A 12,986-nucleotide genomic window follows, 5' to 3' on the forward strand; every position below is an offset into this window, starting at 1 on the left:
ATTCCACACTCCGTAAGCAAGAACTTCAGTGTTTGCAGTCACCCGATATGCCGATAGTCAAAGGAGCACAAAACACGAAGCGTCAAAAGACAAGATGAGTTGATGGAAAGAGCGTTGAATTGATGAGCACAAAAGTTCAGCTCGTACAATAGGCAACGAAGGTCCCGGCGTCATCATCGCACTTGAAAGGACTGCCTTGCAGACTAAGGGCAGTGGGAGGTTGCTGTTTTGAGATGGAGGCATTGGGATGGTGGGCCGAGATCTATTCTTCTTAAGGAATTCTTCATCGTGAAAGATCGGTCCACAGGTCATCCAAAGAACTTACAAATTTTTTGGACTCAGGGAATCACGTGCTTCCGGAAGGGAGTGAAGTGCTCAAACACATGACATGCCCCCTTGATCTCACATGCACAATTCTGCTGCAACATGCACAGCTACCGTCCACACCAGGCAGTGGGGCTTCAGCAGAATTTGCTACGCCACCTGCAATTACATATCCAGCTGCACACATATACATGGCCCCTCTGTCCTTTTCAGGATCTCAAAAAAAAGCATAGCGTGGTTTTCCTGCAACCTGATTGACCGCATCTCCCTCAGAATGTGCCCCGTTGCATTCATTGCTGAAGCAGGACGGAGGCTAACGGGCATGCCAGAACAGTTAGGCTCAGCGATCTCTCCAAAATATTGTGGTTGTAGTGGAAGAAATATGGTTTAAATTGTACCTTGGTATTTCAAACTCTCTCTAGAATGTTATCCATTTCTATTTTATTTTGACAGGAACTGGCTAATGACACTAGATGAAAAGAGAAGAAAGAAAACACAACGTTTCGGCCGTGGAGCCTTCTTCAGGTGTGAGGGCTCCACGGCTGAAATGTTGTGTTTTCTTTCTTCTCTTTTAAGCATGGAATAGACCTATTACTTGTTCCTTTGCAGCCTACGCATGCTGACACAGCTCCCCACCTGAACTGCTAATGATGCCTGGTAGTTTGTGGTACTTGGGTATTGTCTTATGTTTGCTCAAACTGCATATGTGTGATTGCATATTTTTGGGTATTTTCATATGTCAATATTTAATTCACTGACATTCCTGTATGCTTGGAAGAAAGGTAGATTGGATTTGGCACAGGACGCCTGCCCATATTTGTTGATCATTGTTGGGCTGGAAAAACAATGATAAAAAGTGTATGAAAAAAGCTCTCTCCAATATTTCCCTTCTCTTCGCCATGGTTACACTGCCCGTTCTTTCCGTCTTTGGTCCTTCTACAAAGATTCCAGGGCTCTTTTTCCACCATAATATCAGAATATTTTTTTCTCTTTTAAAGGCTGTAGGTGGGGTGTGATGGACTGTACCACTATCATAGAAGATTTTTTCAGGACACATCGCAGTTCCATAGTAGAATTTATCAATAGTAGAATTCCATAGGACATTATTTACCAACATATTACCCAGTGTGAGACTCTGCCAGTAAACCTCAGAGCATTGAGTTCTCCACTGATAAAGATGGCTGTCTGAAGTCATGAAATCCACTGCTGGGATGCCTGAGAGACAGTAATTGAATCTTGGCTGGAATTAGGCTTTCTATTAGTGTTGATCTTTGGGAATTATGTGGTAAAAAGGGAAAACTCCTTTACTTTAGTCACTTTGAATGTTCAAATGTACAGAACCTGCAAAACTAAGCAATGAAAAAAATCCATCACCACTCTCATGATAGCATAACTCATAGTCTCTGCTGTTATGTAACAATACACACTTTCAATTTTCTTATCGCCTGTCTCCAGAGAGAATGTTGTTAGTGCTGATGACCTTGAATTAGACCTTGTTAACTCTGTAAAACAATCTTCCTCTGCTTAGATTTTCACTCAGATTGATTTTGTTCTCAGATTATTCCTGGCAGGACTGAGTTTCTAGGAAATGAAAAGTGAAAGAAAAAGTACAGAAGATCAGCCCTTGAATATACAACATTGTGCAGTGAGATTGTTAAATGTATTAGCTGCTATCCTGTGCTAGAGCCTGTCGTGGTAAGCAGTGGATGACAGGATCTAGCACAGATACTAATGAAACACTGTTAATGAAAGATAAAACACTTGAGTCTTATTTTAGTTTTCCATTTCCCTTTCATTTGTGATGTACTGTACAACAGGCCACAGAACATGCACAAAAACAGATATGCACACATTCACACCAGGCAATGACAGTCTGCCCAGTCAGAATCTGAGCTGAGGTATCAGAATTCTGAATTCCCTGAATTCTGTCATGGATCATCCACAATAAGGGCAAAGTTTGAACACGAGGATCCCCAGGAGAGAGCCTAGTAACATAAATCTTGGAGCAAAAGCAGATGATTAACTTCATAGTTTGTGTGGTTGAGCCAAAGTTGAGCATGAGGATATGTGAGTCACCATTCTTAGAAATGGATCCAACTTCAGACAGGCGTCAAAAGTAAGAGTATACAGTGCTGGGGCAATGACACTTCAATGATCAGAAGGATAACAAGAGTTTTAATGCATTGAAATTGATTTTCTGGTGATGCACACTGTCATGGAACTATTAATTTTTTAAGGATCACTTACTGACGTCAGACAGCTGCCAATTCTCCAGACTGGAAGGATGAACAGTTTATCCCCCTAGGTACCATATTTCCATATTTCGAAGCATTGGAATAATACATGTCATACAGCAACATAAAAACAGGAAGACAAGTATCACAGCCCCTATAATCGGTGTTAGTAACTTAAAAGAAAAACATTCCCCCTGGCCCAAACAGTGATTCTAACCAGGAGAGAAAAGCCGGTGTATCTTTTATGCCTCTCTCTTTATTCACCTTGTCTTTTAGTTCTTTTAAATGCTGAATAGCGAGTGTAAGATTTCCGTAATCATAGTCATTAGCTGGAATATATGTACAACAGGAGTCTCCTACTAAAGCATAGACTCCTCCAGATGCTGCATTTTGAAGGTCCAGCACGAACCTGTTCTGAAGTGCCATTAATCTAACTCCCCTTAATTCTTGTTTGATAGCGTCTAAGCCTTCTAACATGATATTAATAAAAGAGTACATTTCATAAAAAGTCGCATGGGTGAGGCTGTAGAATGAGGCATTAAAGCACATATATAACAAGATGCATTAAATTTCTTTAACTTTACAGTATGATTTATAAATTTATACCACAAATTACTCATATCCCCCTCATTATCAGTTTCATTCAGCCAGTTTGTATACAAAGAGGCTTCGTGTTTAGATTCTTCCTCTTTTGGGGTGGTGACAGGCTTCTACATAAAAAGGAAAAAGGCTGTGCACATCAGTCCCAAGCAGGTTATCCCCATCTGTCCTTGTGGAGACATCACTCCTGCGCTTTGTTCAGTTCGTTTGTGACCTTTTTACAGTGGGAAGCATGAATCCAGGGCACCATTTCTGTGACCTTCACAGCAGTGGCAGTGGTCAGCAGCACCTGGTACAGCCCCCTCCACCTGAGTGAACACCATTTCTTTTTCCTGAAGTCTTTCACCAGAATCCAGTCTCCTTATTCACTGATTAGTTCTTACAGCACAGGTAAATCCCTGTGGGCTGGAGCCCAGCATAATCCTAGGCTTTTTTGGTCAACATTGGTCAACAGATTGGTCAACAACTGGGTAATAACTCTTAGAAAAATCTACACATTGTTCCCCTGCCTCAGCTGTGACGTTTTGTAGAACAATTCTAGCTGAAGTTGTAAAATTTCTCTTTGTTCCGTTCCTGCAAAACATCTTATTATGAACAAACAAACCACAATAATCATTTGCATCTAGGGGAATCACTCCCAAGGGTAACCCCCCTTAAAGCTATATTGTTCTACCTATCAGGTTCTGCCACTAGATAAGAGAACCTTTCCCATGAAATCATTTTTTGACCTTCATGATCCCTTCAGGGCGTACAATTAGCACAGAAGCAGCAGCTTTAGTCCACATGTTTTTCAAACAGGATATTAACGATATGATCATAACGAATAATACCAGACCCACAAATATGTATTGAACCAGAGACCCTCTCCATGTTCCTAGCACAGACTGTAGCCATGCACCAATACCCCAATCATCTGGATTGCAGGATTTACGAAGAAAATTATTTTCGCAGTAATTAATTTATTATATTTACTATATTTATTATACACGTGTAAATTAATTACTGCGAAAATAATTTACTTCGTACACTGTGCAGAGTGCCGTATACTCCTAGTTGCGGCACACACGATACATACAGTAAAAAGCCTCAGGCACTGTGTTAGATGTGTTTTCGACGTTATATATGCGTTTATTAATGTCGTCGATTTTACGGTTGCAATTCGACGTTGATTATACGTCGAGGCGACGTATATATACGTATAGCCGTATTTTCGCCGTGAATATACGTATATTCGACGAATCAATGCCCACTGGGTAAACTCTTGAGCAAACTCTGAACCAGCTCTAAGGAAACTAATCCGATTAGACGTTACTTTGACTCATCTTTTTACGCTCAGTGCTGGATTGCTCAAACTCCAGCTAGGGTTAGGGTTAGCATTCCCACGCTACTTCGACACTTTGTTTACGCTCAGTGCTGGATTTTGGGAACTTCAGGACGAGTGGGAATTTTCTCCTATCTGTCAATTCTGTTTTGTTTTGGAGACTCTTGGCTGCCTATGTTGTACAGTGCAGCGTGAAGGAAACATTTTCCAAAACTGTGTCAGCTCAAAAGTTGTAAGAAAACCTCTCCAGCTGCTTTAACTCTCTTCATTTTTGTCATTTAATGTGACACTCGATGTATAACTGGAGCCTCACATATGCAAATGGTGAGGCTCCAGTTCGACACCACTTTACAGTATCTGACAAAAGCATGGCAGACTGTGCCATGACCGGCAGATAACTTCTGCTTATTTTTACCATATTAAACATTGGAAATCCTCCCACTTGCATTTGTGACACTTGATTTTGACTCCACCTAAGACACTCTTAAATCTTCAAACACTTTTCTCTTCTCCCGCAACACTCTTGTCTGTCGGCACTATGTGGCAGCATTGCATGACAACCCATCTCACCACAGAAAGGAACCTAACAGCTTTGGTAAGAGAGGAGAAAAGAACATAGCCCGTACGGGGATTGAACCCATGACCTTGGCGTTATTAGCACCACGCTCTAACCAACTGAGCTAACTGGCCTCACGACGGTGGTCCTCTCTGTGCTGCAAAAAATCGAACTCAGGGAATTTCTTTTGCCCTCCTTTGAATAGAAAGCCGTGTAATTCAGTGTACGGGCTTTCTCGTGCAGTTTCATGGTTCTTGTATCCCAAATCCTACACTGGCCTGAAGTGTCCCCCCATTTCACAGCATTTTTCAGCTGATTTAAAATGTACCTAAAGGAGAAGCATTATTGAAGACCATCAATTACCAAGAGCTTTTGTCAAAGGTTTTGGTGGTCATTTTTAATGACCACAGAGCACTATGACCTCGGTTTTACATCTCATCCGAAAGACAGCGCCCTTTTACAACACAGCGTCTCCGTCACTATGCTGGGACATTGGGACCCGCACAGACCTCAGGGTGAGCGCCCCCCCGCCGGCACCATTAACACCGCTTCCAGCTGGAAGCTTTGTTTTTCCCTGTAGCTTACCCTCATCCGGGTACTGACCTGGCTCACACCTGCTTAGCTTCAGTGGGTTTTCAGTTGCGAGTTGCAAGGGGATGCAAGTGATGGAGCCGCTCGCTGCAAAAGCCACTGCATTGGCCGGGAATCAAACCCAAGCCTCCCGCGTGGCAGGCAAGAATTCTACCACTGAAACACCAATGCTCAGTGTCTGGGCCTTCAAAAAAGACGCTTTTTTGGTGCTCTGTGCAAAAAGCGTCGACATATGCTTCCAGCTGCAAAATGCCATTCGCGGATGCTGAAGAATTTATTTCAAGGCAGCGGGTAAAAGCGATTGGGCGTTTTAAAACCACCAGGAACAACAAAGAGGCGCGCTTCTTTGCTTGCGCCGGAACACACCGACTGGAGGCGGACAACGTAGTCGGCAGGATTCGAACCTGCGCGGGGAGACCCCAATGGATTTCTAGTCCATCGCCTTAACCACTCGGCCACGACTACAGCAAGCCCCACAGCCGCTGCGTTCTTGCTACAATCTTACCTGGATCGCGAGGCGCCGGCGGAAGCCTATTTCAAAGTCGTTCTCCGTTTCAAAAAAACATTTCCAAAATACAAGCCTTGCAGACAGACACGCCTCAGAGGACTTAAGGGTGGCTTCATGTCGGAATGATAAAGTCTCCCCGTCCGGACATGAAAATGCCACTTTGTTACACACAAAAAAAGAATCAACAACAGAGAAATGCCCACAAGCATTTGAAAAGCCGCACCACGTCGCACTTGAAATAGCTCTTACATTAGTGGTAGACGCAGGAATCGCCTTTTTATTTACGCTCTTACCAACGCGATGGAAAGCAAAACAAAGCAAAGCAGAGCAAAACAAAACGAACAAACGAAAACCCTCACGTCCCGCACTTGCATATAACGCCGTTACGTGCCCAAGCGGTATTGTACGTCATCCTAGCACTGCACGCCGGTGCGTATGGTATATGGGAACGAGCACACGCCACGAATCGTCTCGAATCACTCCCTACAGCTGTAAGGTGCCTTGAAGCGTGCACCCCCAACATTCTTCTTTGCTCATCTGTGAAAGGTAAACTCTTGATCAAACTCTGAACCAGCTCTAAGGAAACTAATCCGATTAGATGTTACTTTGACTCATCATTTAAGGGATCCTTGTTAATTGGAGAAATCAATGATTTCGAATGAATTCTGTATGCGTTAAAAGACAGCTATACACAGAAAACATGCAGGACACTGCTCATGATGTTTCCCGAGCCGAAACACAGTGCGTTTTTCCAAGCCATCTGACCAAGCCTGCCCACTGAAAACTGCAGGAGATCGTGTAAAGACGTTCAAGTTTGTAACTACTGCACGCACAGGAAGCAGAATAAATTCCTCTATTCAAACTGTCAAAGGTTTGCTTTGCGAACGCTGCAGGACATCGCACAATCTCTTTTGAACAGGGACAAACGATTTCTTATGGGGCGCAGTAAGTACAGACGTTTAAAAAGCTCCACTCATGCCAATGATGCAGCATGAAGAAGCGCAACCTAAAGTTTGCATTCCTAGCACTGTTGCAACCTAGCACTGTTGCATTCCCCGCATCAGTAGCTAAGAGAATATAATTTACGACTCTTGTTAATGCAGTTTCAGAAACCAGACTGAAATTTCTCAAGTATATTATTTGAATCCATTTGATGTTGGGCAACAACTATTCTTTCAAGACTTTTAGATTGAAATGGGACCTTTGAGACAGGCCTGTAGTTGTTAAGAACTTGTGGATCCAAATTTGACTTCTTAAGGAGCGGTCTAAGAACCACTACCTTAAATTGATCATGTACGACGCCTGACGCAAGCGATGCATTCATCATACTAATTATAGGTCCTGCCAGTCCTTCGAGGGAATCTTTGACTAGCTGAGTGGGGATGGGATCTAGCAAACAGGTGGTTTACTTTGTCTTACGTCTGTGTTCATGAGTCCACCATAAGAAGAAATCTGAACAGGAGTGGTGATCATGTGAGGTCACCATGGAGGAAACCACTGCTCTCCCCCCAAAAAAAACCACCACTGCCCCTCTCAAGTTTGCTAAAGACCACATGGATGTTCCACAGCAACTCCTGGAACAATGTTCTGTGGACAGACGTGACAAAAGTTGAACTTGTTGGTAAATGTGCACAGCGTTATGTTTGGAGATAACAAAACACCGCATACCAACTCCAAAACCTCATCCCACCTGGGAAGCATGGCGGAGGCTGTACGGCTTGCAATCATCGAGGGACCGATGAATTCCGAGATGTATCAGGAAATTCTACAGCAGAATGTCAGGGTGTCTGCCTGTGATCTAAAACTCAAAAGACGCTGGGTCTTGCAACATGACAAAAACAAAGGAGTACATCAACAACAGAGTGGCTGAAACAGAAGAAATTCCGTATGTTGGGATGGCCAAGTAAGAGTCCTGACACACACGCTTTCACTCATATGAGCTACACGGCTACCAAGATGATCTCAGGTGCGCCGAGCTTGTACGGAACATATTGAACTGATCGACGGCGAATTGTCTCTCAGACAGGCTTTTCACCTCTAAGCTCCCTGACTGACAGTGATCAGCTAGGTAGTAAAACAGTCAGCTGCTTCTAAGCCTTAAACAGCTGCATCTCGGCGCTTCCACGGAGAGATGATTTGAAAGCCGAACATTGCCCATTGGGAACACCTTACTATCACTAGTTTAAGAGACTCTTAAGGTTTTGCAGAGGTGCCTGTCTAATAGCATGCGCTTTGCAAGCTATAGGTGTTTAGGCTGAGGCAGAATGCCTGTTAACAAAATGTTTTTCTAAAGGGGCCTCGCACTCTTTTCCAAGCAATGGTCACCATCCCCACCGAGTGTCACAATGTAGTCATGTCCTAGGACATCACCTGTTAGTCTCCATTTGTCTGCCACCAACACTTTAGGTTACGGGGTCACAACCGCACCCCGGAGACCAGAGGAGCCGTTGGCGTTCTGGCGGCGCAGATTGGGCTGAAGGTGGGGCGCTTGAATCTCGCTGTTGGAGGCCTTCTGAAACTGACCCAAGCCTTTCCCTTGAATTAAATGTAAATAAGAAATGAACCCCAGATGCACATGGAATCAATCACGTGTTTCCTTTGAGCCGTTTCAGAGACTGCTCCAGAGTTTACCTTGCACAGATGCGCAAAGATTCATGATGGGGGTGCACGCTTCCAGGCGTCTTACAACTGTAGGGACTGATTAGAGACAATTCGTAGCTTGTGCTCATTTCCCTCTATTCCCCGTGTTGCAGTGGTAGGATGACTTAAATTCCTGCTTCGACACGTAACGGGATTATAATCAAGTGCAGGAGCTGAGGGCTTTAGTTTTGTTTCGTTTTCCATGGCGTTCGTAAGCGCGCAAATCAAAGGCAATTCCTGCGTCTAACACGAATGTAAATGCTTTTGAAAGTGCAGTGTGGTGCAGCTTGTAAAATCCTTGTCCACATTTTTGGTTCGTTGATGTTTTTTCTGTCTGCCAAAGTTGCATTTTGACATCCGGACTGGGGGACTTTATCATTTGAACGTGAAGCCAGCCTTAAACCCTCTGAGGCGTGTCTGTCTGCCGGCACGAATCTTGTGAAAGGTATTTTTTTTAACGGAGAGCAACTTTAAAAAGGTTTCCGCAGCCACCTCGCAGTCCGTGTTTGATTATAGGAGGAATGCGGCGGCGGGGAGCTCGCATTTGTCGTGCTCGAGTGGTTAAGGCGATGGGCTCGAAATGCGTTGGGGCTTCCCCGCGCAGGTTCGAAACCTGCCGACTCCGGCGTCTGCCGCACGTCGCCTTGTGCCTGCGCGGCAGAGGCGAAGTGCCGCTTCTCCTTTCCTGGTACTATAAAAACGCTAAATCGCTTGGCCCCGCTGCCATGGAAAGCAATTCTTCAGATAACCACACATTTTGCGTTCGCACCTCTGGTGCTCTACTTATGCCTTTGAAAACCTAATGAATAAAGCTGTAAGAACCGACACGATGTGTAGGTGCTCTTAAAGCACGCAGTAAAGAACTGTTAACAGCAAGGGTTTCAGTGGGTTAACTGAGGAGAAGGCGTGATCGCTATTTGTTGACTTTTTATTTGGTGTTAGAAACACTCTTACTGTGCATGACGTGCAACAAATGTAGCCACAGAAATTGCATCACGCTTTCATGTATGCTATTGCAGACACCAACGTTGCCTAGATAGAAAACCGAAATAGCCGTGGGTTTGCTTGCTGGTCTGAAGGATCTCTCTTCAAATCTCTATCATTTGTCAATGGAAGTAAAAGGCGCTGCAATCTGATACGTTCAGAATCAAACCCGCAGCTGTTGTTCGACTTTATTTCTTGACTAATTACAACTGAGTGTCGCATGAGCAGTTACATAAACTTGTCTGGTATATTTGAACACAAATGCCGTTCTTCAATTAAAACTAACAGTACATTGTCAGGGACATTCAGTTCTATACAAACAAGAGACAGACAAGAGAATATTTCTACCGTTCATGTGGACTACGTGTTGACTTACTGATCGGAATAATTGAAAGGTTCGGGTTCATAGCCGATGCAGTGCGTGCTAATTAGAACAGCAACGCTGAGCTCTCAGCACCGTACTGAGCCCAGGTGTTTTTCTAAAGCTGTCAGGTGCAGTTCATTTACATGAAGGAAATCTCTTACTGGGTACGATTACAATGCAGTAAGTAGCACAGACTACTTAGGGAGTAGCCCGATGCGTTTAAAAACGACCCGAGCCAGGCAGGAGTCGAACCTGCAATCTCCTGATCCGTAGTCAGACGCGTTATCCATTGCGCCACTGGCCCTGGTGTGACACTGCAGGACTGTAACCCAGTGAGATCAGCACTGCAACTAGTAAAATATTACCCCCGGTCCATTCTTTTCCAAAAGTGAGAAACACCTGTTTTCTACATTTTGTCTGTGTTAAAACCATATCTCTTTAAACCAAACCAAGAGTTTGTCTTTTGCACTGATATTCTGATTCATTTCGATTTCAAAGAAAAAAAAAACATTATCTTCCAAAGCATCATAAAATTGTCCATTCTTCCAGACTCTACTTCTCTCTTGTAGTAGTACAGCAGACCTTTCCAGGTGAGCAGATCACAGAGTCCGAAATATGCTTCCTCCATCAAGCAAAGTACCTGAACATGACTCTGTCTTCATAAAAGCGCCCCTGTAATAAAGAAATTAAATCCGAAATCAAGAGGGAAGTTGCCTACTGAAGTTCAAAAAGTCATCAATTTTAACCTAGCAACACATTAAAGGCTGCATCTATACAAGTACGATTCTAGAAATGCTCACCAGATTACGTTTTAAGAAGGAACTGCGCCTCAGGTTCCGCCGAGATCTTAACTTGGATGGTAGGATTCAGAGTCCGGAGTGCGGACTGATGGCGCACGGAGGGTCCACATACTGTGGATCCCTCAGTTTTCTTCCGCGTGTTCAAACCGCCAGCGTGTGACTCCCCTGTCCCCGTGACCTCATTGCTCTGCTCTCGCCTCTGTGCAGCTGAGCCCGACTCATGGTAAAGTGGAAAACAATATGCCCTCAATGTGGGATTTACTCTGGATCGAGGATAGATGTCACCTTTTTATCGTTGAACAGGATGTATGTGATGTGGCGACTAGGTTCAATTTTGTATCCTTTTAAAAGATTAAGGACTGGGGTGAGCGTGATTTACCACCCTTTCAGCTAAGAACCCGACATGAGCACCGTTTAATCTGCATAGACTCGGTCGTTTAACTCTTCTCCATTAGCAGGGTTAAGGTTAAAGAAAAAAAACATTGCTGACTTCTTTTTTTTTGCCAGCCGCTAGCGCTGATTAGCAATGTTTGTATTTCATGTTTTGCAAGTTGCATCCATTTTAAGAAAAACAAGTCGCGTTAAAGACAGGAAATGAATACTTGCATTTAATTAAGTCTAGCCGTAGGCGGTTGTCTGTAAGGACCAGTTCTGTTCAAGAAGACAGAACAAAGAAGGCACCACTGGGATTCGGACTCAGGATCTCCTGTTTAAGAGACAAGCGCTTTAACCAACTAAGCCACGGCGCCCCGGGATAGTTGTCCTTTTGCAGCCACTTGGACACACCACTCAGACACATCTGCATTCGGTGTGTGCTCCGCCTGCTCGCTGAGCAAGTTGCCACCTTTATACAATAGCAACATCGACACCAAGAGAAAGGATGACAAATGGCTTTTATCTGGAACTTTTCAAGTCCAAGGAGCTCAATGTGCTTTCTGTGTACAACAGGGCCACTGAACTCCACACTGGCCACTGAACCACAGCAGTGGCTTGCTGGCTTGACATCTCCCAAGGAAAATGTTGAAATCGCATGTGGAACAGGAAAATGACCCTCGAGTACGAGGGAAAAAAAAGAAAAAGATCATCTGGAGCGCGCCAACCCATGTCTGGACAGCCCAGTTTCGTTGACGAGTTGGCCGAGTGGTTAAGGCAATGGACTACTAATTCATTGTGCTCTGCATGCATGGGTTTGAATCCCATCCTCGTCGCTCTCTATGTCTGACACGGGTGCCTGTTCGACGTTGGCCCTCCTTTTGTTTGCTCCAGTACTAGAGCCTTACATTTTCTAGCGGTGGCTGAACATGGTATAGTAGGCTAACGTTGGTATCGAGCAGTGGCAGTAACAGTATTTACGTGCCGCTGCTGCCAAGTGGCTCTGGGTTGAGACCGCGTTTTCACTTACTTGCAGCACAAACGGAGAAAGCGATTTTTGACAGTCTCTCGAGAGACTGCGCTAGGTGTTTAGGGATAGACTTTGTCAGTTCCCAATGGGATGATGGCCTCTCAAATAGTTTGTGATTCCTCTAGACGTTTATACAGTAGAAGCCTGCTTCGTGGCTTAAATCCAAGCTAAGGAAACGAGTTTGAGGTCTGATGCAGAACTGCGAATTCAATGAAGGGGAACACTACAGTACATTGCACTGTATGTGTGAGGAAAGCTGCCCCCTTCTGTTCCTTGTCGACCGAACAGAGGACTGTAAAGGATACCGCCAAGAAACTTTAGGATGCTGGTTGGAATCCAGCTCCAAAGAAGCCCCTTTGGGTGTTATGTCATCAAAAAGTAAGAACAGAGAATCTCCCTTGGATCAAAAGCGCAACAGAACTGTTTTCCGTGGAGCAGGTTTCAGACCCGTAGACCTGTTTTATTTGTAGGGCAGGGCGCATTCCCAAACGCGAATCTCCTGTTTTAGAAATGCTTTGGGCGGCGTGAAGTGAAAATAAGAAGTGGGCTCCAGATGCACATGGAAGCAATCAAGTGTTTCATCCGAGCTGTTTCAAAGACTGCTCAACAGCTTTCCTTTTACAGAGGCCCAACGATTAATGATGGGGGTGCACCCTTCAATG

The 12,986-nt window shown here is 44.4% G+C and overlaps 4 non-coding genes across 4 annotated transcripts; 1 reads left to right on the plus strand and 3 right to left on the minus strand.

The window, feature by feature from the left end:
• Positions 1-6,009: 6,009 nt before the first annotated feature.
• On the minus strand, positions 6,010-6,091 carry trnas-aga (transfer RNA serine (anticodon AGA)). The gene has a single exon. It is a non-coding gene; the product is annotated as a tRNA-Ser (tRNA).
• A 4,262-nt stretch (positions 6,092-10,353) lies between these two features.
• On the minus strand, positions 10,354-10,426 carry trnar-acg (transfer RNA arginine (anticodon ACG)). The gene has a single exon. It is a non-coding gene; the product is annotated as a tRNA-Arg (tRNA).
• A 1,171-nt stretch (positions 10,427-11,597) lies between these two features.
• Positions 11,598-11,671, minus strand: trnak-cuu (transfer RNA lysine (anticodon CUU)). Its single transcript has one exon. It is a non-coding gene; the product is annotated as a tRNA-Lys (tRNA).
• A 377-nt stretch (positions 11,672-12,048) lies between these two features.
• On the plus strand, positions 12,049-12,130 carry trnas-acu (transfer RNA serine (anticodon ACU)). The gene has a single exon. It is a non-coding gene; the product is annotated as a tRNA-Ser (tRNA).
• Positions 12,131-12,986: the final 856 nt, after the last annotated feature.

Source organism: Lepisosteus platostomus, unplaced genomic scaffold, assembly GCF_059453375.1.
Source record: "Lepisosteus platostomus isolate fLepPlt1 unplaced genomic scaffold, fLepPlt1.hap1 Scaffold_107_H1, whole genome shotgun sequence".
NCBI classification, from domain to species: domain Eukaryota; kingdom Metazoa; phylum Chordata; class Actinopteri; order Semionotiformes; family Lepisosteidae; genus Lepisosteus; species Lepisosteus platostomus.